The sequence below is a fragment of the Hermetia illucens genome, chromosome 2 (genome assembly GCF_905115235.1).
Source record: "Hermetia illucens chromosome 2, iHerIll2.2.curated.20191125, whole genome shotgun sequence".
Lineage (NCBI taxonomy): Eukaryota > Metazoa > Arthropoda > Insecta > Diptera > Stratiomyidae > Hermetia > Hermetia illucens.
The window spans coordinates 67,748,350-67,772,646 of record NC_051850.1 but is presented as its reverse complement, the minus strand read 5'-3'; the positions used below and the strand labels follow the sequence as shown (position 1 = coordinate 67,772,646).

General features: G+C 40.8%; 2 protein-coding genes across 7 annotated transcripts in view; one reads left to right on the top strand and one right to left on the bottom strand.

The window, feature by feature from the left end:
• LOC119650301 (trichohyalin) overlaps positions 1 to 3,236 on the bottom strand; it is a 96,031-nt gene extending 92,795 nt beyond the window's left edge. The window contains exon 1 of one of the 3 annotated variants that reach the window (XM_038052940.1): positions 2,794 to 3,236. The gene's annotated coding sequence lies outside the window, so the exon portion shown is untranslated. The remainder of the gene's footprint in view (positions 1 to 2,793) is intronic. The other 2 variants (XM_038052939.1, XM_038052941.1) reach the window with 2 other exon arrangements.
• The window catches only part of LOC119650302 (HIV Tat-specific factor 1 homolog), a 471,609-nt gene that overhangs the window by 148,526 nt on the left and 298,786 nt on the right, over positions 1 to 24,297 (top strand). The gene's annotated exons all lie outside the window — the stretch shown is intronic.

The window sequence follows — 24,297 nt, the reverse complement described above, 5'->3', positions numbered from 1 at the left end:
TCAAATAATATAATGAATAATCCAAAATAAATCCCTGCAATCATCCAAAATTTAATAAGAATCGTCAAGGAAGGGAATATTTTTCATCATTCCTAAATGTCGTATAAGTGCATCGTTGTGATCTTTTGAGATTTTTTGGATGGTTAGGTTCTTGTTCTCAGAACTCCTGCTGCATTGTATATTGCGTACGTTTCAAGTTCGAAGTCTCTTTCAAGTTAAGTCTCGGGCCTCTTTCGGTGTGAACACCAGTTATTGTTTCAAGGCTGTTAACCTCATGGTCTAGGGCCAATGGAGTGGGACTTGTCTATTTAAATATACAGAACACCGGAACAAGCCGAGCCGAACTTTTCCAATGACTGCATCCACAGTTATAAGGTATCTATTTAAGGCTTTAAATCAACCATAGAACTGAGGTGCTCAAACAGTGGTGAATTAAGTCACCCAGCCAACTCCTCGAGCTCAAATTATTCCCACTTTCTATAATCGTTTTCTATACCAACATTACAATATTATAATATTTCGTTAGTTGGCTTATTTTTGACCCGTTTGTCCAATAAGCCGACAGCAAACAACAACAACAAGAGCTCTGGCCGACTTTCGTCGATCTTGTTGATTGACAACAAAAAAACATTAACCTGGGTCAAATTTCCAATTGTGTTATACAGAAGTGTATGCTGGTGATTAAGGTAATTTCTCTATTATTCTTAACAACTGTCTAAATAGTGGCAAATTTCTCGAAATTTGAAAAATGTTTGTTTTTCCAATACTGAAAAAAGCTGCTTAGTTGACCTTAACGATTTGCGTCCTATCTTTCTTCTATAGAATATGGATAAAGCCTTGAAGGTCCTGAGGGCTTAACATGAGTGTCTTCCATATAGGAGTGATCCAACAATCGTCTTCGAACACCGAATGATTTGCAAACTGCAATGAGAACTTCACCATGACTAAAGTCGCGGCACTAATTTATATTGGGTTCCGGCTCAGCATTCATACGAGGGATGCGAGGCTTATCTAACACAACTGCTAACTAAGAGATCAAAACACGATAGATCGGGAAAGTCCTCTGAAAATACGAATGGTTTATGGTGTTCAAATCACTATCGGCAGTTTTCTAAAAAGCCAAAAAACCGACGTACTAGAAATGAGCGGGGGATCCATGTAAAAAGACGTACGCAAGAATCGTTAGGATCAAGTAATGTGAGTATCAAGGTGTGATTTACAGGAAAAAAATTGATTCTTCCAAGCGGAGGAAGATTAATTCACAATTATGTTGTTCAATCTGACTAGGGAATATTTCACTGGACATATATTAGCTTACACCACATTACTATTTTCGTCTATACCACCAGATCAGTAGCACTTGTAGATGACATCGTCACAATACCAATTTCAGATGTCAGAAAAGACGCAATTCAAATAAATCCAATTATGTGATGTAAACAAGGTAAATCGGAGGTTCCGATATTTTATACAGCAGTCTCCCCAGTTCCGGCCAAAGTTCAGACCTAATCACTTCTTCTTTCCCAAAAAAGGGGAAAGAATGATATAAACTTCAGAAAACTTCACAAAGACAAGGACGAACATTTCCAGAAGCTCAGAGTTGAAAAACCTTTTAGCCACTTAAGGTTGTATGTTTAGAGACCTCTGGAAGGTGAAACCAAGCCCATGCACAAACAAGGATGCATAACTTGGTGATATATTAGGACGGGAAAGGAAAGTTTACATGAATTTCTAAAACAAATTATTAATTCTGCTAAGCGTTCTTTAGTCATGTCCTACTCTGAAGCACGTTGATTTTAATACAAACTTCTAAAAAATTGGTGGACGGCAAGAAACTTGACCAAGCCATTGGGATGAGAACCAACGAATTACCCAGCAAACAATCTCAGAGGTAGAAAAAAATCTACAAAACAAGGCGACGAAGCAGTAGGGAAATGCGACTAGTCTGTGGTAATGGTGAAGATTTGGCAACTAGAAACCTAAGCCGATTGACAAATCTGGTTGAAGTCTAAGGCTTTTCACGACCTATCTACAAAATCCTTTTCACAATTGTGTTTCTTCGATTTACCCCTGCCTATGCTGGCAGAATAAAATAGAGGCACCTGCACAACATACTTGTCCAAATATCTGTATTAGCGAAATATTTCGCCAGCAAATATTGTGACAGTTTGCGATAACTAAACATATTTATCTGCGAATTTCATCTGCAATAATTCCTTCCCAATTTGATTACTTTGGTTGGAATATTTATCACAAAAAAGTTACGAATATTACCGAAGAGCTTTGCATGAATTTTCAAAATTCTGTAGCTTCACAGTTTGCCATTATCAAAACATATATCATCTCCGGCAAAAAGAACCAAAGAAACTTTTAACATATTTCTGTGGAAATGAGAGGCATTCTCTACAACCTGCCGCCAACTTATCATTAGGAATCGTAAATACACAGATCAGAAGTCAAATTATTTCTATTTTCCATTCGCAGATTATAAATAATAAAATAAAAAAAGGCGTATCCTCAGCCAAGCGTGCTAAAATTATATGAATTTTCTCTAAATCGGGGAGCTCTGTGCAATCGAAAACTCTGCAACGCTCGTAATGCGAGTGTCGCCCTCATCTGAAATATTCCGCATGTGGTTTTCGTATCAATAATTCATCCTCATTTGTGCTGAGTTCAGGCGGACGGACAAAAAGGCATCGAAACAATTTCGAACCTCATCCATCCACTTCAGACTTGCATCCAGCGCAGCATAACATTTTGAGATTTAATTTTTAAAAATTAGCCAACATTTACCACTGGCCGTGCTCGCTGTGCCGGCGACAGGAGCGGGATTTCAAATTTTCACTGAATTTTCTTCGCGAAACTTTTCACAACTTGATGAAATTCACAGCATCCAAAATTTATTTTCAAAGGCTCCTGGTAATCGCCAAATGAAAATTTTTTGAAAACACACTTTTCACCGAAAAATCACTTTTAAGGAATTTTTGAGTACACAAAACAGGATTCACGGTGCGTTCAATTGGCGAATTGAATAGAAATTATCGCTTTCAATCACTATCAATCGATCAGCACAATTTGATATTAAATGATATCCTTGAGAATTTTCCTTTGAATATCCTCTGGACTTGTTCCCAGCCACGAGACTGGCACTGTTACTTCGCCCGATAGAAGAAAATCCACGCACCTTCAGCCGTATCGGAGGCAAAATCGTAACTGAAACGGATCGCAATCATGCAGCTCTGAAGAACCGACCCAGTCAACTTGAGTTTGAATGGAGTTGAACGCAATCTATGAGGGTGAACGGGAAAGCATGGCGCACACACCCAGCCCAGAACGAAACGTCCAAGCACGGCCAGTATAAACATAATTTCGCGTGCTTTTCCGTGTAGCGTAGCGCTGGCGCTCGCATGAAGTCATTGAGTCTCGGAGGGGCCCGGGGAATACCCGACAAGCCCATGCCACTCGCATGAAACCGGGGAATTGAAAGCAGCCACCATGTGACAAGTGGAACTTGGCCGTGTCGTCTGCATGGACTCGCAAAACTTCTTGCCGCCAATGGTGGTTGTAGACTTTGAAGGGGGCGCGAGGGAGGGAAGGTCACTGTTGCCGAGAAAGTGGCAATAGCTCACGGGAGCTTTCATTCATAAATACTAAGTTGAATGTGAACGTAGAGCTTGCATTGAAGTTGAAGGTAACTCATTGATTTCAGTCCTCTCGCATGACACTCTTTAGCTGAATGCTACATTGTACACTGTAAAGTGTCGAGAGCGCCTAAGAACGGCGGTTCAGGTTGAAAGGCTTCATCTTGGCTGATCACCTGGCACACGTGAGCTGGAGCGCAAATGACTAATAACGGGTGGGCGTCGCTGAGATTTGCAAATCCAAGTTTTGTCTACCATTGCGTCATGCTTCGGTTACAATGAGGTAATGGATGTAAATTGAATTGTTGAAGAATCTGAAAGTTGTGCTCATGATTTTGGCTTGCGAATTGTAATTGGCAAAACTATGAACGAGGGTTGAATTGAGCGTGAAAATAAATTCTTTGTATGTTCAATGCAGACAATGGGACAAGCTTATAAATAATATTTTTTGGACCTAATGTTAATTTGTTGGAATTTTTTGTCGACAAAGTGTGCGCAAAATATTCAATTTTGAGATGAGTGGTTGAAAAGCGGCGAAAACATACATATAACGCGTTCATACATTTAGCAGAAAAATCTGCGTGCACCTGCTTTCAATAAAATCGTACTCTTGAAAAACTAACACGAAATGAAACATTTTCCTTGAGTACATTTATTATGATACTTTCTTAAAGTGCTATCTGCAGGCAGAATTTTATTAATTTTTCATAGTTTTTGAGAAATCCTTAAATTTTACAACACAGAAAATTAAGGCGGAAAAAGCTTGCGTACACATTTAATAATAATTTCACAATTACTGGTAATTGCAAACATACAATCAATTAATAATTTGTAGGGTATTCTCGGTTCTTAATGATTTGTTGTAGACGGTTAGGCATTGAATCGATCAGCTTTGTTGTCTCCTCAGATGAAGTTTTCTCCCACTCTTCTCTGAGAATATTTCTCATCATTTCTTTGCTGGTTATATTGTGTTGACGAATCCTTCTCTCGAGTGAGTGCCATAAATGTTCAATGGAATTAAGGTCTGGAGATGGAGGTGTAGGAAGCTGTTTTTGGGACATTACACAGTAACCAGCGTCTGAAAATTTGGGCTGTATACCTGGGATCATTATCATGTTGAAAATAATCTTTCTTTACCCAAGCAGAGATTTCGGGCACTTTGCTCCAAATTATTCCTTAAAATGTTAAGGTAAGCTAGTTTATCCATTGTTGAGTCAATAAACTCGTTAGCCGACATACACCCCAAACCATTACTCTGCCACCACCGGGTTTTGCTGCAGAAAGTAAAATTTCATTTTGAAATTCTGTCCCTGATTTCCTCCATACTATTTTTCGTCCTTTTATTCCGAAATGCAAAATTTCTTTTCGTCTGAAAACAAATCGGTTTTGACTCATTTACGTACTGTTTAGCAAAGGCAACGCGGTTTTTTCCGATTAATCCTCGAGAAAGGAAAGGTTTTCACCGCGCGATTTGTCCACGGCATTCAGCCTCTTTAAGTAATTTACTACTTTTAATGGTATCCGCCAAAATTTGCTTATTGAACTTTTGCTTGATTTCCACTGTCATCTCCCTTGCAGTTAGTCGAGGTTTTTTTCACCGTTGCTAGAATACCGCGAACCGAATCCAGCACACAATCCAGGGAATTACATAAGCTCCAAAGGCTGGCTTGCGTGTGTATCAGTGGGGCAATGACAAAATGCCCAACGGCATCCCTGGAGGTCATTCAGGGATTAACACCCCTCCATCTGCACATACAGATGCAGGCAAGGAGGGCAATATTCAGGATGGACGGTAGTATCAGTGAGGCGGGAAGCTGCCTAAATCGAAGGAAGATTGATATTCTTTCTAGGCGGTATCCCGAATTACTGATACCAAGGGATAACATGACAACGAGGTTTCACTTCGATAAGAAGTTTGAAGCACGTTGGAGTTACAAGGCAAACTGGGAGAGCGTGGCTGCGACATACGGCTTAAACCAGCAACTGATTACTTGGTACACTGACGGATCCCTCACAGCAGAGGGATCGGGTGCCGGTGTCATTGGTCCAATGAAAATGTACTTTAAGCCAATGACAAATGTGCCTCCTTTAATCTGCAAAGGAACTACAGGGGGCAGAACATAGCTCTTCTCACCGATAATCAAGCAGCGATCAAGACACTTAGGTCCAACCAGATGAACTCTAAACTGGTGTGGGAATGCCTTGAGAGACTGAATACACTCGACTCGTCTAAAAAGGTCTGGATACTTTGGGTTCCAGGCCATGTTGGGTTGGAAGGCAACGAGGCAGCGAAAGAACTAGCCAAGGGGGGGGCCTTTATACGGGCCAGAACCCTTTTGTGGAATCGAAAACGGTTTCATGGCTATGACTCTAAGAAATGAAGAGGAACGGTTGAGGGAACTATACTGGGCGAGCCTATTAGGGATGGAGCAGTCCAGGGTGCTTATTGGGGGATACGAATCCATGCGCACAAAGGATTGCTTAAACGTCACCAAAGAGAACCTCCGCATCATAGTGGGACTTCTCACTGGGCATTGTCGGCTGAACTATCACCTAGGGAAGCTAGGGAAATCTACGGACACTGCCTGCAGGTTTTGTGAGGAGGATGACGAAACCTCTGTACACGTCCTGGGAGAGTGTCTGGCACTTGTGCAAAGTAGGTCGAGGCATCTGGGAGAACACTTAATGCCAGATGCAAAGCTAAAAGATCTGGAAGTAGGGAACATACTAAAGTTCCTGACGGTTATAGACCTGCTTGCGATACTAGGATCAATAGGTACACTATAACCAGTAAAAGGGGCACACTAGTTCTTTAAGGACGCGGTGCGACTTTCCCTTAACAGTATAATAATAATAGAATACCGCGCCTTTCTCTCCAGGGAACATTGATGGACGACCAGAACGGCTTTGCGAACTCGCCTGTTGATTTGAAGTTGTTAACAACCCGTTGGATCGATGAATGTTGTCTTCTGACGACTCCCGCTATTTTCCTGTAACTTATTTCCTTCTTCCATAATTTGATTTGGTGATTTTTCTTTCGTTAACGGAAATTTCTTTTCCTTTATTTGCCATTGCAATGAAAAAAATAATTTTGTTTAAGGATTGAGGAGACCTAAGTTCGCATCTGCTTGATATTGGACCGGATTCCTCGTTTAGCACCCAAACTTTAAAAAAATATTAAGCGGAGACGGTTTTACAGTTTCTTACCAGGGCAGAGACACATAATCGAGAACATAACAAAATATTTTCAGCTCTCACCAAGCTTTAGCCCAAAGTATGGGCGGATTTACGCTCAATATAATTCGCGTTCATGTCGTGTTCTGAGAATTATTATATATAAAAGAGCATTTAACATTTGCAAGTCGCTACGGTCACACTGCTCCAGGGCAGAAGTGAGGCAGCGTCTGACAATCTGCTTCTACTCTGGTAAGAAACCGTAAAGATGTCTACACCTAATACTTTTTAAAAAAGACTTATTCCACAATATAAGCTTTTCACAAACGTTCTAATCACGTGCATAAATGAAAATAAATTAGTTGCAGATACAAGAAAATTTTAACAAAGTGCATTTGAGACGTCATATCTCGGGGATTTCCCTAATTGGATTTTTTCGGTTTTGATTTTATTATTTTCGGTTTTGATTTATTATTATTATTATTTTTGTTTTTGTTTTCTAGTTAACTAATTTCCAAAGCTATTAAAAAAATTCTACCCCACAACTTGTTGCCGTATTTCAGGCGGTTTCCATCGGGAAAGCTGATACGTCAGTTTGTGGGTCACGGTCTACAGAAGATTAACTTGTCGCTAATAAAGTAATAACTCTGGATTGGTCTTCACGTTCCCTTGACTAAAACCCAATAGAAAATCGATTAGGCATCATAGTTTGTGGCCATTTTAATAACATAGGAGCGTCAAAAAAGGCAATAAAAAAAAATTTGGACAAAATTGAGTGTCAAACGGTGAAGAATTTTGTTTTTAGTCGCCCAACACGAATGAAATTAATTATCAAGAGCAGTGGAAGGACATTACATTATGAACAAAATTCATTTTGCATATCATAAGCAATATCTTCTGCCTCAGATGATCTTGAGAAGCGGCCTTTGGGATTCCCATTTTACTTTGGTAACATCAGGCCAACAAATGGAGGATGAGGGAGACGGAGTCCCCCAAATGAAAGACTTTATTTCGGGTGTTTCGTTTCGCTAAGCTCACGCGATATTTCTTTGTTGATTCTCAAGGTCCGGCGTGGTCCCACGCATTGGCGAAAGGACACGTGAGGGACGTGTCTAACTAGCTAGCAAAGAGGTGTGAAAGCGCATACACTTCCCCTTGTCTTAGACCGTTGTTGATCTTGAATGGTCTTGAAAGTGATCCTGCTACTTATGTGGCCTCACACATTGGTGAGGGTCAGCCTAGTTAATCTTATTAATTTCGTCGGAATCTCTCATGGCCATGAACAGTTTTACCCTGGCTATGCTGTCATAGGCTGCTTTAAAGTCGATGAAAAGAAGGTGCAAGGCACAACCATATTCCACAACGGACTACGAATTTAAATCAGGAAAAGCGGAAGAAAGGCATATTATTGGTGGTCACAAATGGTTTAATATCAATATGTGTAAATAGATACACATGGACCGGATATCGTGAACTTGGAAAGACTTCCAGCTAACAGCAAAGGAAAATACGCTCTTGGGGATGAGGATGTGGTCGATCCTGCATCACTAGGTACAACTTTTGGTGAAAGGGCAAACAAGCTGGTGACCCATTGGACGTTTGGCACCGTATAGTGGTAGCTTCGTAATTTTTTTCTGACTTTTCGGTTGAGTAGCGTTTCCAACCCCGACACTCGTCCCTCTTGTATCAAGTGTCAGAACTGCTCTTGAAATTATTAATCGAGACCTCTCATTTGATACCACACATAACTATATTCGGTGAAAAAATTTATACCCCATTTGGCATGTATGGGAACCCCCCTTGGAACTCAACGTAGAACAATGTTATTGACTGCATGCAGTTTCATAGTTTCCACCTTCCTACCAAATTTCACATCAATAGGAGTAACCGTTTGTAAAAAAAGTGTGTGTGACAGACAGACAATAAATCGATTTTAAAAGGGTTTTGTTTTACACAAAAATTTAAAAAGGAAGCTTTTCCTTTTGGCTTAGCTAAACATTGAATAAGGGAGTGAAAGGCTCCTGGAATATGTACGCATTTACGAACAATTTTTAGTAGAAAGGGAAACCTACCTTTTTGTTATCATGTAATAAATACTGGAAACATTTGCGGCTCCCTTGGGATAAGGTTCGGTATTTCAGGAGTTGATCACATGCACGAGGTAACTCTTTATGAATTTATTTCCTTTACACGAGAATATAAACACAACAGCGAAATAAAATAAAACGGTTGCGTAAGTTGCTGCCTGGGGTTAAATGTCAAAAGCATAATTTAGTATGCGGAAGTATTTGTGGCAAAATGTTAGAGCTGGAACAACACACCTAAAGCTTAATAACCAAGGTTTTCATGATTGGCACCTCCATTTGTAGTGCACCGATTTTAAGGTGGTCTCAGCAGAGAACCCTAGTGGGCTTGTCTAAATTCACCATGAGAACACCGAGCTTTGTAGAGGAGAAAAAGGAGTTTGTTAGATGGTGGTTTCCCGGCCCTAGAAGCCATGAGAGATTATCGGTGCGCGTGGTGGACCCAACTAGACGTAAACCTAGACGTTTAAGACGTTCAGGATTGCAATTTGGTATTCGAATTTGATCAAAAATGTCTCTGCGTTCTGCACTTTTTCCTGGAAAGATTGAGCTTGAAGCATATCAAGGAACGGTAGAGCCTCATGTTGACAGTGAAGAACAATTATGAACTCACTCGGTAGATAGAACCACCAAGAACTATTATACTCCCCTTTAGTGGATTCACATTCTTTGGCATGGAGGGCGTATATACAAAGATCTAAAAACTCATGGCGCAGTACGGGAGAAAAGGGGTGTAGCCTTCTCCAAGAGGCCTGGAGAGAGCTAAAACACTGTTCAGTGTGAGCGGTTGCGATATTTAGGGGATATTGGCAATCATGTAGACATAATTATATATAAACTATGTGTTTAGTTTATTATACTAGCTTCATTTGCGTACCCAATTGCCTCGTTATTTTTCGTTCTTCTGCTAATATCTTTTAACCGTATAGGGTTCTAGCCGTTCTGCTAGATTTTTGAAAGTGAGTAGATCAGATCACCCTAGTTCATTATCATTAAGAAAATACAAGTGTTTGCTTTGTGGTGTGGACTAGGTGGAGATTGTTCATCATGAGGTTGTTGTAAAACCTTTGTTTCTAATCTATATTATAATCAACCGTGTTTTTTCAATTTAAGTTGTCCAGATGTAACCTTTTCCTCTGTCTTTTATTAACAAATAAAATGGTAAATATCTATTTTTTTCACCTTTGCAGGTTCGTATGGATTTGATTGAATTAGAAATGAATTTTCTTTGAAGGTAAGCTAGCGTTATTCATTTGTTAACAAACCCAGGGGCGTAGATTATTTACAAGATGATATTTATGGAATATGAAAAACTTTTAGAAGCGTGGACCTTTAACTTATCTATAGTAATATGGAACTTGGGCCCAGAATCGGTATATAGATCAACCGGCAACTCAATCAGTATTTCTACGACCAACGCAAGATTAATGTACACTTTGTCAATTTCTGGATGCTAGAAAATTGTCCAAATATAATAAAGTGGATAATAAAAGGATGCGGTCTGCAAGAAATTCAATTCTTTTGTATGACAACGCGAGGTTTCAGTCAAGGAAAGTTGGTGGTTGCCATTAAACAACACCCACGTGCCATCGCTGTCGGTACTCAAATGTTCAACAACTTCACGGCTCTCCTAAAAGGTTGCCTCACCATAGGCCTTCTGCAATATTTTCAAATCATCAAGACACAAAATTTTATACAAATTCTACCACTGATATCGACTGACATATTCATCTGCATAGCAAGTTCTGCAGAATACGTTCGTTTTAATTGATTAACCTCGTCTTTTATCTTCATCTTCTTCACGATGCGGAACTGACCGTTCTCAGTATCTTAGGATACATTTTTTCCTAGGACTCATTCTCACAAACTATCCAGCCGAAAAATTTGAAAAAAATCATGGTGATGCTAGACGTCTCAGAATAGTTTCCATTCCGATATCTGCTAAAATGAAATTATTAATAGTTTATAATTGAATGTGATGAATAATGGGATGCAGCATTTTGTAGTTTTAGGAGGAATCTAAAGGGGCGGGGTTCACTATAGTGGAAAGTTTGGTGAAAATATTACTATTATTAATAATGTTATAATAGGCCAAATTTGCTTTTTCGCACTGTCACAATGTCATTGCCACATTGAATCGAATAGTCGCAAATATTCATAACATTTCCAATACGAGCTACATACAAACGGAAGACCGTTCATACCTGAGGCGCGGAGCTTCTAGTTTATGATTTGTTTTTATTTAGATTTTCCTGCTTTTCATTAGGCTTTCATGTTAAACTTTGTCGATTGTGTTCGGCAGTTCCATATTTTTTTCCTGGTGGCGGGGAACGATTTCCTTCTTGTCCAAATATTGTTTTAGCTTGGATAATAATAGCTTCACGATTAGCTCTGAGAGTTAAGAGCAGGCTTGCGATCTTCAGAATATGACTACGTTGGACCTTCAGACGTAAGGTCCTATTGAATGTGCTCATTGGATGGTAGCTTTCGACAGTTTTTTATCACATTGTCTGTAAAAAGGTCGACATAAGGAGCTTATTTGGAGACGACATGGTAATGCGAAAATCTTGACGCTTCGACAACTTTGAATTGTGTCGACTGGGGTGGATCCTGAAAAAGCGGTAGAAGTAATTGTACCTTCGTTAGCTAAGATTTGCTTTTAACAGTGCTTCTCACATGACCAAAAATTGGATTCTCCTTTACCTAAGCTTAAATGGTTGCCAAAAACTCGCCCTGTCACCTTTCTTTAATGTGTGACCTATATACTGCAGTTTCCGACTTCTGATCAGCGCACTTATGGATCTGTGAATCATACGTCGTCGAAGTTCTCCGTTCGCTATCTCAGGTGAAGATATCCTGATGACATAGCGCGGACATGACTTGTTGAAAGCTTCTCATGTGCTATTCCTGACAGACAGACAGAAATTGATACGAACCTCACCTCAACTTGATGTTAGTGTGTAGATAGTTTCATTTCTAACGTTTGGACAAACAGTAAACGCTGACGGCAAAAACAACAGTTGTTCGATATAATAATTGATCAACCCCTTTAATGCTCTGCCCATTAATGCAAATACAGAGAGTGGGATGAACAGTCAGCCTGAAACCCTTGGTTTTGGTGGTGTTTATGGTGGTGTTGGTGATGTTTCAAGTCTGCCTGCTTCCTTCGTTTCGCCATCAAACCCGGCGGCTTTATTCCGTATGAGCGCATCTGCATACACATGCTACGCTGACTTGTTAATTGCTGATTATTATTGTGGATGAGACATCTACTGATAATGTCTTTTATAGGACCAACAAAAGGCTTACGAGCACCTGCAAGGTGCAGGCATTCTGCTATCATCAGTAATGGAATGATGAAATTCCTTTTGACACAACGCACACCACGCTGCACTCCTTGTACTTCTACAAGGCAACAGAGTTTCAGTGCGTCTCGTCCTGATGTTCACCGATCCATCTCGACGTTTCCGTAGTCAGTCAGTGCTTGTAATGTCCTGGCGCAACGACCGGCCTAGGCCTGCCTTAATAAGGAATTCTAGACATCCCAGTTTTGGGTCAACGTCCAGCTATTCGATATCCCTAAAAGCCATCTGGCGTCCTGGCCGACGCCACCGCTTCATCTCAGGCTCAGGCTCATCTTCTTTTTCTACCATTGATGTTGCCCTCATCCTCACCCATACGTATTAAGTAACTCGCCCGCCGCAACCTATGAGCCGGGTTTTATCCACAACCAGACGGTCATGGTATCGCTCATAGATTTCGTCGTCATATACGGAATAAAATTCTTCTCTTGAACGCGGGCACGAGTTCGCAATTTTTCTTGCTAAGAACTCATGCCTATGAGGAATATATCAGGACTGGTAAGATCATGGTCTTGTACAGTAAGAGCTTTGACCCCATGGTGTGGTGTTTCGAGAGAAACAGTTTTTGTAAGGTGAAATAGGCTCTGTTGATTGCTAACAACCGTGCGCGGATTTCATCGTCACAGCTGTTTTCGTCTATGATTTCCGACCCTAGATAGGAGAAAATTCTCTCTCGAAAAGTCTCGTTGTTCTCGTTTGACCAATGCGGTTTGATTTTGTTCGTTGCTTGGTTTTGGATACTGACCTTGCCATCATATATTTCGCCTTGCTTTCATTGGTATGCAATCCAAGATCTCGCACCGTTTGCTCAATCTGTAAGCAGTTTGTACAAATAGGCTCGTTCTTCCCATAATGTCGATATTTTCAGCATTGGCCAATAGTTGGGTGGCCTTAAAGAGGATGGTGCATCTCGCATTTACTTCAGCAGCACGGATCACTTTTTCCCGGGCTAGGTTAAAAAGGGTGCACGATGGGGCGTCTTCTTGTCTTAGATCATTGTTGATGTCGGATGATTTCGAGAGTGATGCTGATGGTTTTATCTGGCGTCGCACATTGGTCAGGGTCAGCTTAGTCAATCTTTTCAATTTCACCGGGATACCGAATTCTCTTCTGACTATGGACAGTGGCTATCCAATCCAATCAGTGAGAAGATGCTGCAATTGATGGTCATATTTCAACCGTTTTTCCATCGCTTATTACAAGGAGAAAGTCTGATCTGTTGCTGATTTGCCTGGAGAGAAGTCTCTTTGGTATGGGCCGATGACGTTCTGGGCGCATGGGGCCATCCGACCTAGCCAGATAGAGGAGAATACCTTATTGATGCTACTCAGCAACGTGATACCTCTATAATTACTGCACTGTGTGATATCTCCCTTCTTATGTATAATAATAATAATCGTTGGCGCAACAATCCATATTGGATCAGGGCCTTGAAGCGTGTTAGAGCACTTCATTCAAGACCGTAACGGTACACTACAGTATACTGTAGGAGCCAATGTGGTCAGCATTGCGCTCGCCCGAGATTATTACCCCGATTTGACTCAGGTACTCATTAACAGCTGAGTCGACTGGTATCCGACGTCAAATGACGATACAAATCCCACTGCCACCAATGAGATTCGAACCGCGACCTTCCGTATGACAGCCTTGTGCTTTAACCACTCAGCTATCCGGACACATTTATGTATGGGACAGATAATGCCTCGTTGCCAACCGTCAAGCATTGATCCGCTGTCCGACACCTTGAGAATAAGTTCATGAACCGCTTGATGTAGTTGATCGCCTCCATATTCAATCAGTTCACCTGTAATTTCATTGGCTTCTGGCGACTTATGATTTTTAAGCCGATGAGTTGAATGGACTGTTTCTTCTATAATTGGTGGTGGCAGTGTTTGTCCGTCTTCAGTTGGCGGGACCTCCAACTCGCTGATATTCTGATCGTTCAGCAGTTCATCAAAATATTCAACCCATCGCTACAATATGCCCATTCTGTTGAAAATCAGATTGTCCTCTTTGGCGGGATGAACACCGAGGTGTAAGGCTTCATTCTGTTGACTTATTGGAAAAACTTCTGCACCTGGTGCGGCTGCTCCCTGTATTTTTCGAGTTCACAGATCTGTTGGTTCTCCCAGGCTTCTTTTTTAAGGTTTTGTGTGAAACAAATTAATCATCGTGCGTCATTCCCCCAGAGGCCATATTATTTAATGCTGCAGCAAATGGCGTATCATCCTTTTGACGCATAATTACTTTTAACTCGAAAAACTTGAAAATCTCCCAGAGTGGGGCCCCCGCTAAACTCGCCAAGGGATTCCGTGTAAAGTTTGGTTGGAAAATCCAATTATCACCCACTGGTGGCAACTGCCTAAGATCCCCTACAACTATAACTGATTTACCCCCGAAATGTTCTTTCGTTCCAAAGATTTGCTGCAATCTTTGATTAATTTGATGAAATGTGCGTGCCCCAACCATGGAAATTTCATCAATAATTATTAATTTCAATTGAGCTAATTTGCAGGAAAGTGTATTGCTTACACTTGCAGATAAATTTGCCATTGTGTACCCTGCTTGTGAAACAGGCAACGCAAATGCGCTGTGTATGGTTTGACCACCAATCCCGAAGGCCGCTTTCCCAGTAGGTGCACAGAGAAGTATTCGTATGTCATCTGGATGACTACCTGGTTTTCTGTTGAAGACATGTGTGACGCTTTGGTATATCGCTTTAATTAGTAAGCTTTTCCCTACTCCTGCTCCTCCACTTACAAATATGTTAATTGGAGGAGTTGAAACCGAAGCAGTTTCAAAGAAATAAACTACATGTTGCAACAGATCTCGTTGATCTGCATTCAATGATCTGGTCATGGCTTGTAATTCTTGTTCAGATATAGACGAGGGTTGTCTAACGAACTCCGCGACACATTCATTTTCATCTGATCGCGGGCGACCACCGGGAATAATGTCTTCATTCACGTCACCTATTTGTTCGTCATATTCGAAATCTTTCAGCGGTTGGCCCTCTAAGCTGCCAATTTCTACTTCATTCACAGCATCTTCTGCTGCTCGCATCGCTTCAAGAAGCAGTTCAAATTGGTTTTCACCTCCCAGCCGGTTGAAAGGTGAACTTGCCACTTTTATACTTTCTAAACAAGCTTCAAATTTCTCACGGAGATTAATGTTGGGATCTAATAACTCCACCTGCTCATTTCGCCACGGGTAGTAGAGCATAAGCTGTTCGCGATAAAACTCTTCATCGTTCTCGGCACGACTGAATCGACAAAATCGTATGACCTTCCCTTTTCGTCGCCGCCGTACGTAACCTAAATTATTTAATGACTTCACCCAATTACTATTGACAGTATATTCTCGTTCAATTTCTTCCTCGGAATCCGAAAGCTCGACATTTTTCGTCTTGGAGGCATTTTTTGAATATGCGTAATTCGAAGCGAAGTAAGCCAAACACATCTTTTCAAAATATTGCGTAGCAGGTCTGTTAATATAATAGTCAATGAGGCTTGTCTTAAAAATTTCAATACTGCTTGGATCCATTGCTTCCAGTTCTTTCATGCTTTTTAATAGATGAACCCTTTCACTTGGCATGGATAACGGCAACCCTACCAATGAATATATCGCTTCCTGAGCAGATATTTCCGATGCATTTAAAAACACATTTGAAATGCTTCGGAGAGACTCTTGCACACTTTTGTTACCATGTTTCGCTTCCTCAGTAAGCGGGACATATGGCGATCGCCTTTGTTTATATAATTTACAATATATTGTGAGCAGGCAAAGGGATCCAGAATATACTGTATATCCATGTTAGCTTTGAATAATTCAATAATTTTCTTAGAGAACGGATTAACATAGACATCTTTCGGCAATCGCTTCAGCATGATTTTCGGCCTGGTTAATCCACTCCTAATAGCTAATATATACTGTTCTCGCGTTACGCCAACAAACGCTAAGAAAGCTTCGAAAGATTCTATTTCTGTAGGAATGTTATTCAGTTTTTCCCTTAAAGAAATAGCCAATTGTTTGGAAGTTTTTGCTCCGGGTTCGCTAGCTTCCAATTCAAAAAGAACCTCAGTTTTGTCCATTGGGAAAAAAGGTATGTCAAACCGACAAGGCCTTCCTGGTTTTGGGTGACAAGAGTGAGTATGCCTATGGGTTTGCAACTCAACAAGATCTTCCCTATTTCTTTACTATCACATGAAATTATCCTATCAACAAATGCCACGATATCATCTGTGGAGGTTGATTCATCCTGCTTAAAAAGAGGTGCTTTATCTAGCCACAACATTAAATGAGCATGGGGAGATCCCCGGTGTTGAAATTCAATTCGGTAGTAAAAATGGCTTATTCCATATGCGCCAAATGGTCCAACTGGAGAAGACCAGGTTTTGCGAAGCTCTTGAAATCTTATCTCAAAATATGTCCCACAAATAAATGGGTCCGATTGAATAAGTCGCGCCTTCTCAAGATAAGTGAGTTTTTCAGCTTCTTCTTCAGTTATATCCTCTTTGTCCACCACTAACTTCAGCATCTTAAGCAATTCCGGCCATCGTGTTTCTGCTGCAGAAAGAGTAAGGAATAGAGAGGGAACCCCAAATTGTCGAATCATTGCTAAAACCTTCTTTTTCTCGGCTTCCCAATGCGATGGTGAATTTCTAATTCCACTTAAAACCCGATAGCCATCATCATGCTGAATAAGATTGCTGATAAATGCGGGATCTAATATATTTCCGGCTAATATCGGTGCACCTTTCAGCATTTTCTTCCGGAGACATATCGATATATTATTTTTTAATGTTATTACTTGTTGCTTTTTTAAAGCCGTGAATAAATAATCTGGCCTTACAGCGCGCCGGTCTTCCCTTGACACTTCGGATTTTATTATGTCAAGGTGTGATAATCTCACTTTAAAAATTCGCTTTTGCCCACAATGTACTTTGATAAATCCCAATTCCTCCATATTTTCGTCGTATATTATTGATAAAGGTTTCTTACCCTCCCCAGGAGCCATTACTAAAGTATATTCATTTTCTGAATCTAATAGCGTCTCTCCTCCACCAGGGTTGATTAAGTTTTCGTCTCGCCTATCCAATTCATTGCAAGTACATTCTTCGCTTTCATCGGGATTATCATCGAGTGGAGTGTTGTCAACCCACATTGCATTCAACGTTATATTTAAATCTTGGAAAAGTTTACCGCTCGCAAGATACCGAGCAGCTTGACGGACCTTCTCTGGTCGTATTCGTTCCTTTCGTCCATGTTTGTAACACATTTTGCGTTTCAACTCCACCGAAATAATATGGTGATCAGAACTTGCCCGGGGTAGTACGGACACCATTGTATCAAGTTCTACAGGCACATTTATTACATTCCCCGCGAGTGCATGTTGATATCCAAGTCCTGTGCCCTTTCGCACTATTTTCAGGAAGATGTGGCGTGGCGAAACTAGCCTCTCTTCAAGCGGAGTTAATTCTTTCAAAAGTTCCGGAATGGGAGGAAAGAATAGACCATTATTTCTTGCTAATTTTGGTATTTTGTTAACTTGTATGCTTTTAATGCATGTTCTACAAAATAACCCGCTATTTTCATTTGGGTGTAAGGAAAAAATATTCCCTAGGTATTCATCTGTAAACGTTAAATTGTCTGTTCTTTTGGCCCTGAGTGCATCTTTGGAAACACGCCTAACCGATTTCATTGGCCACAGCCTTCCACAACAATTGCAAGCATTTGTATAACCTTGCTTGATATTTTCCAAATATACATTTTTAATTGACCCCCAGTCCATTGTACGCAGCCGTTTGCGCATAGTTCTAATTCCCTTTTCACTTTGCAGATATTGCGGATCAGATCGAGCAGTCCGTCTGGCTGTGGCATCTCGTTCACGCTCCACCTTCCTGTATCGTTCATTGCGTCGTGCAGCTTTCCTTGACTTCTTATCTTCATTTCGCTCCTTACTTCTGAAAAGAATATTTCTACGAGCTTTCCTCCGTGCTTCCGTGTTCCGCATTTGTTCTTCAGTTCTATATAACCGTACCATTCGTACAAGCTTTCGCGCGATATTGTCGCGATATTGTTCTTTTTGCCTGTATATTTTACAACTGCGGAGCTTACAACGAGCATGAGTGTTACGAACTTGTTCCCAAAACCTACAATTTTCCGCATTTTTGGCGTGCATTCCTATCACGTACCCTTTCCACTTCCCTAAATTTAGGATTGTTACGCATTTTGCGCCGCGCTTCTGAATCCCGCTCTCTTTCCAATCCCCGATTGTCAATATTTTCACGAGCTTTTCGACGTGCTCTCTTATCGCGAGCCTTCTCCATTTGCCTTTGTTGCGGATCCTGCCTTACCCTTTGACGTGCATTTAAGTCGCGAACTCTTTCTAGGCTTCGTACACCAGCATCGTACCTAGCTATTCTCCGTGAACTACGATCGAGTCTTCTCTCATGTTCCCTCAATATCGCATCCTTTCGCGCTTTGTGCCTGGCTTCCAAATCACGTGCCCTTCTTTGCTTTTGGGCACCATCATCTTTCTTAGCTCTTGCTATTCTCCGTGCACTACGATCGCGACTTTTTTCATTTTCCCTCAATGCCATATCCTTTCGGACTGCGCTCCTAGCTTTCAAATCACGCGCCTTTTCTTTTTCCCGATATTCCACTGCTTTTCGAGCTTTCCTTCGAAGGCACTTGTCACGCTCTTTTTCAACTCTCCTGACTTCATTATCTTCTCTTTTTATTTTACGTGCCGTTTGGTCACGGAGCCTTTCCTTGATCCGATATTCTCCGGTATTTTCCAAAGTTCGTTTTCGCCGCTTAGCTTCAGCATCCCGTCTTCGTTCTGCTTCCCTATATTCTTTTTTTGCTCGAGCCGTTACATGTGCAACTCTATCTCTCTTACAATCACGCTTACGGGTGCGCGTTACTCTAGTTCGTCGCTTGTATTTACGATTTCGAGCTTTCTCCTTTTCAGCTACATCCTGACGTGACCGTGATATTTGTTTACGTCTGGTATTTTTTTCTGTTTGGGTCATAATATCATTATCATCGTTACTTGCCTTTATAATGCATTCTTCACTCAGAGCTACATCCTTTTCACTATCCCCCGCTTTAACATTTTGCGACGGCGTTAAGGACTTCCCACTTCGCTGAGTAGCTCTAATTTTTTTAACCTGGCTGTAACGTTTTTCCTTGTGTTCACTTACAATCAACTCATTCGAAAATATATCCCTCGCTTGGCGACCTCTAGGCCGCCGGTTGATTGAAGGAAACAAAGATAATTTTCCATTTTTTAAAATACTGACCAAATGCGTCCGCATTTCAGATATTATATAATTCTGCGTTGCGGGATTCTTTTTCAGTGCAATACTTGTTGCGTAAGCAATTGCAAACACACCACAATCAAACCCGTTGGTTTGCTTTTGCACATCTACGTATTGAATAGGAGGACTGAAAGGAAGTAATTTTGAAATAAATGCTCCTTCTAAAGGTGATAGATTTTTATACAATAAACTATCATATATACGTAGGATATTATTATTATAATAAATACAGACCCAATGTCCTATACAACCCAGATCCCCGCGGTACAAAATTTGGAGATGTGATTCATTTTGAGCTACTGGCTCTATTTGCTCTGGACATTGGAGAAAATCAAGATCACGTGGGCGATAAAGGGTGCTCCGTAATAAGATGTTGTGGAACAAACGTATCACATCATCTTCAATATAACTCTGTCCTAAAACATTGCTTTCGTTTACTTGCATACCCCTCCCTTGGTGCGAAAACATGTTTTCTACCATTGTTTATTATCTTTGATGATAACCACACCAAAGTACAATTTAGAAGTAAAAAAAAAAACAAAAAAAAAAAATAAAAAAAAAATATTTGCAAAATTTATAAAATATTAGAGAGATTATACTCAATGTACATACATTCGGTTGCTTAGCGGTTGGAGTTTATACACCTTAACTGATATTATCGAGACAGCTCCAATAGCTTCTTACTTTCAACTTTCACCACTAGCACTATACGTTCAATGTTTCTCCAATAACATTTACACAATAGTTCACTAAATTTTTAACACTTGGAAAACAGGATAAATTCCACATCTAAAAATTTTAAAATTAACCTTCTTCTCTCCTTGCAAGTTCAAATTGAACTAATCTACTTAAACTATTAATAACCTAAAACAGAAACTGTATGGAATATCTATTCACGGAATGATAAGAAAAGGAGATATTTCCTTATGTAAGGAAAGTGCTAATTGCTTTATCATATTTTCTGCTCGTCGGACCAAATCAATTGTTGTCCGGATTTCCCCATTGATGGTTACTTCAATGCATGCGGATGCACATATTGCTGTTACCGGAGTTGGTTTTCCCTCTACACCCTTTTATGCGGTGCCGACGGCGTCCTCATTAAATACTACCTAACAATATCCCGCACAGACTCCGTAAAAGCAAACACATTACATTTTTCTTCATTATTAGAAAAGATTTACATATTCCATGAAATAATCTGGCAAACGATTCATGCCGCTTGCCCTATTCTAAGGAAAACCTACCATGGCGAACCGCTTAAAATAATTTGCAGGAACAACATATACTCCGACTTCCTACAAAAGAAAACCACAAAACCTTAGTACCTGAAGCGTCCAGCTTCCGGTTTTCCGACTTGTTTTTCATTTGGGATGTTGCTTCTCCGCTCGACGCAGTTTGTGCTAAGTCTCTGCGCGTTCGAGAATTTTGCCGATGATAATGACGACGAGGCGGTAAAAGCTGCAGAAGTCTACAAGGCTTTCGCCACATAGTCGAGTAAGGTGTTATCAGAGCCCACTCTGGCAGTTAGATCACCTATCACAATCACAATATCACCTTTAGGAAGTGTCTTCTGAACCCCGTGTAATTGCTTATAGAAAGCATCCTTTTCCACTAAATGGAAGATCTCCGTTGGTGCGTGGAGCTGCAGTCAAGAACCTGTCAGAAATGAGCTCCAAGTCAGAGAGAGCGCCTTTCGGAGTTCCGACATCTAATTCGGGTTTACTATCACTAGGCTTTTCAGAGTACAAAGCGACAGTGCCACAAGAGGAAGAGGAGCGCCATCCAGAGTCACTTGGTTTGACTTAGGCACAGAATGTCCACCTTATACGACCGGAATTCTTCTTTCAATTGCAGAAACCGAAATTATTGGAAGGAGCATGCGCATTGCAGAAACCAATCAGCAACCGTTTTCGATATCTAAACATCGTAGCCGTGAAGTTGGTTCCTATCCGGAGCATTGTTGACGTTTCGGTTGCAGTAGAGTTCCGAAATTTGCAGGTTGTTACTCCACAAATGTCTATCCCCTTCTCGTCGTTTGACGTGTTTACTTTCTTTCTATCCTACAAAAATTACTCCTGAGAGGAACTTAAGGGTAACATGTGCCTGAGAGTCGTTATTACGAGACTTCCTTTTGGCGTACTCAGTTATCAAAAATTGCAAGCTTTTATTGAGATTGGGTCCATGTTGCGCCATTTTCTCATTTCAATCTAGCACTGACTAAATCCCCTTGTTTAGTTGTTCCACATTTCAGCCCTACGCGGACCTTAATATCATTTATGAAAGCTTATATTAATTTCAACTAAACTAGCATTATTAAAAATTATTGAAGTTAAACTTCCTCAGATTCTTAAAACATTTATAACAATATAAATTAAAGTGCCCACTTTTCGCGGTGAGCGTTGTGGGTGACGGAATTGCGTTTGGGGCCATAGCGCCACACCATACTCAGCTCGCATTCTGGCCTCGGCGCTTATTTCGAACTGATAATTCTAGATAGAATAGCGCGAAACTTTCTAGGCAGAAACCACAGACTTCAGTGATCGATTCCGGTGTTGATTTACTGATTGTTTTCCATTCGCTTTGCTTTTCAACAACATGATTTGTTGTTAGTACTGTGAAGGGGTGGGTTTGCTGCCGTTTCGCCCGCATGGTCCTAAAAATTTAAGTCATTGGCATGAATAGGAAATCTAGTCATCGGTTATTCTCAACACTGAAATGGGTCGGTTCGCTTGAAATTGAATTGGTCATTCTTTAAATTTTTATTGCTGAAACGTTTGTTCAATTTTACGTTTGTGTGCTGCCGGTTTGTACGGTGTGCCCAGTGCAAGGCCTAGATGCAGCGATAAGAGGCGACAATTGTTACGCCTGGCGCATAGAATGTGGCGCAAGTTGACCTTACGACACCGTCATGAAGGCCACTGTAGCGAACGCTCCCATGTGAATCACACTCTGCAACGATAATTAGTGCCTGCTTTCTTCTGAGACTGCTTGAAAACTTGGAGCGGGGGCGCGATCCCAAAGAAATGCTATTCTCAACGCGTGACTTCTGGAAAATGACGGGGTCCAGTTTCATGTTCGGCTTTCAAGTCATGCCCATGGTTGCATGGAGAGTCACACAAGCAATTACGAGTTGATGAAGTAATCGAATTTCGGTTTGGAAATGCTGAATTTTAATGACCGTCGATATTGTGTTTTGATGTTTTCCGATTAGTGTCTGCGCTGCTTCGTGCTAGAATGCTGGCTGTTTTTGGCTGACTGAATTTCGCTAATGTCGTCAATTTTTTCGAGACTAATTGGGTTATTTCGTTTTAACCGGTTGGTTTTGAGAAAGGTGGAGTGGCCGATCATGTCCAAATTGGGGCAGTTCCGTTACTCTGTTTGATCAATCACTGGTGTAATTTTTTTGGATCTTACGTTGATGTTCCCACTTTTGAGCACCAAACAGGGAGAATATTTTCTCTCCGGCGAATGTCTTGATATTATTAACCTCCAACTCTGCCTCTTGCAGTATTAATTCAGATAAAAGTCATAAAAGGAGGAATAATCATAAATTTTGTGACCACCCAGAAAGCAGTTGGAATAAATAAACAAGTCGGGAAACCGGAAGCTTGACGCTTCAGGTATAAAATGTTTTGTGTTTCCCTATGTGACGAGCATAACGTTCTCCATTGGCTTTTAGCATTGACCCGAGATATTGAAATCGCTCAGTTCTGGGCAGGTTACTGCTATTGCCAGAACTGAGTGATTTAATTATCTCGAAGGGCAGGTTACTGCCATTGCCAGAACTCAGCGATTTAAATATCTCGAGTCAATGCTATCAGCCAATGGAGAACTGCGTAATGAAATTGTTTCACGCATTAATGCCACCTGGATGAAGTGGCATTCCCCAACTGGTGTTCTTTGTGATCGACGTATCAGCGCGCGTCCCAAATCTAAAATTTACTGCAATGTCGTCCGTCTGCCGCTCTCTATAGTTCTGAGTGGTGGCCGACTATAAAGGACAATGAACGGCGTCTTGCGGTAATGGGGACGAAGATGCTGCATTGCACTGGTGGTGTGACACGTTTTGATTACGTCTGAAATGAGAATATCCGCGATCGATATGGGTTTGCACCGATCGTGGAAAAACTGTACGAAAGGCGTTTTCGATGATGTGGTCACGTAATTCACGCTAACGAGAATTCATCAACCAGTATTGGTCAGAACATCGAAAGTAATGGTAAGCAACCAAAAAGCTGGCCAAAACAATGATGGCTTGATACGCTGGATAGGGATTTAAAGCTCTCGCGATTACATCCTGATCAGGCATTGGATAAAATAAAATGACGAAAGCGATCACCATAAGCCGACCCCGCTTATGAACTGAGGGCTGAAGAAAACGAAAAAGATGTGAGGAGCGACGAGTGCACGACAGCTCCGTGTATTATAGGCGAAATTCCATTGCCCTCTATTTTCTAGAAAGCGATTTAAATAAATCATTTGATGGAAAGCTCTGTGTTGATAATGATCAACCTCATACGCTTCACACTCTGAGTTTAATATTATTAGCAACTGCCAAGAATTTAACCAACATCAAATATAAACAAGTCGTAATACCGGAAGCTCGCGCTTCGGGTATAAAGGTTTTGTGGTCATCTTATGTAAGAAATTTCAACGCACATTTTTGTATCCGTATATAGCTAGAAATCCAACATATTCCTTCATATTTTTC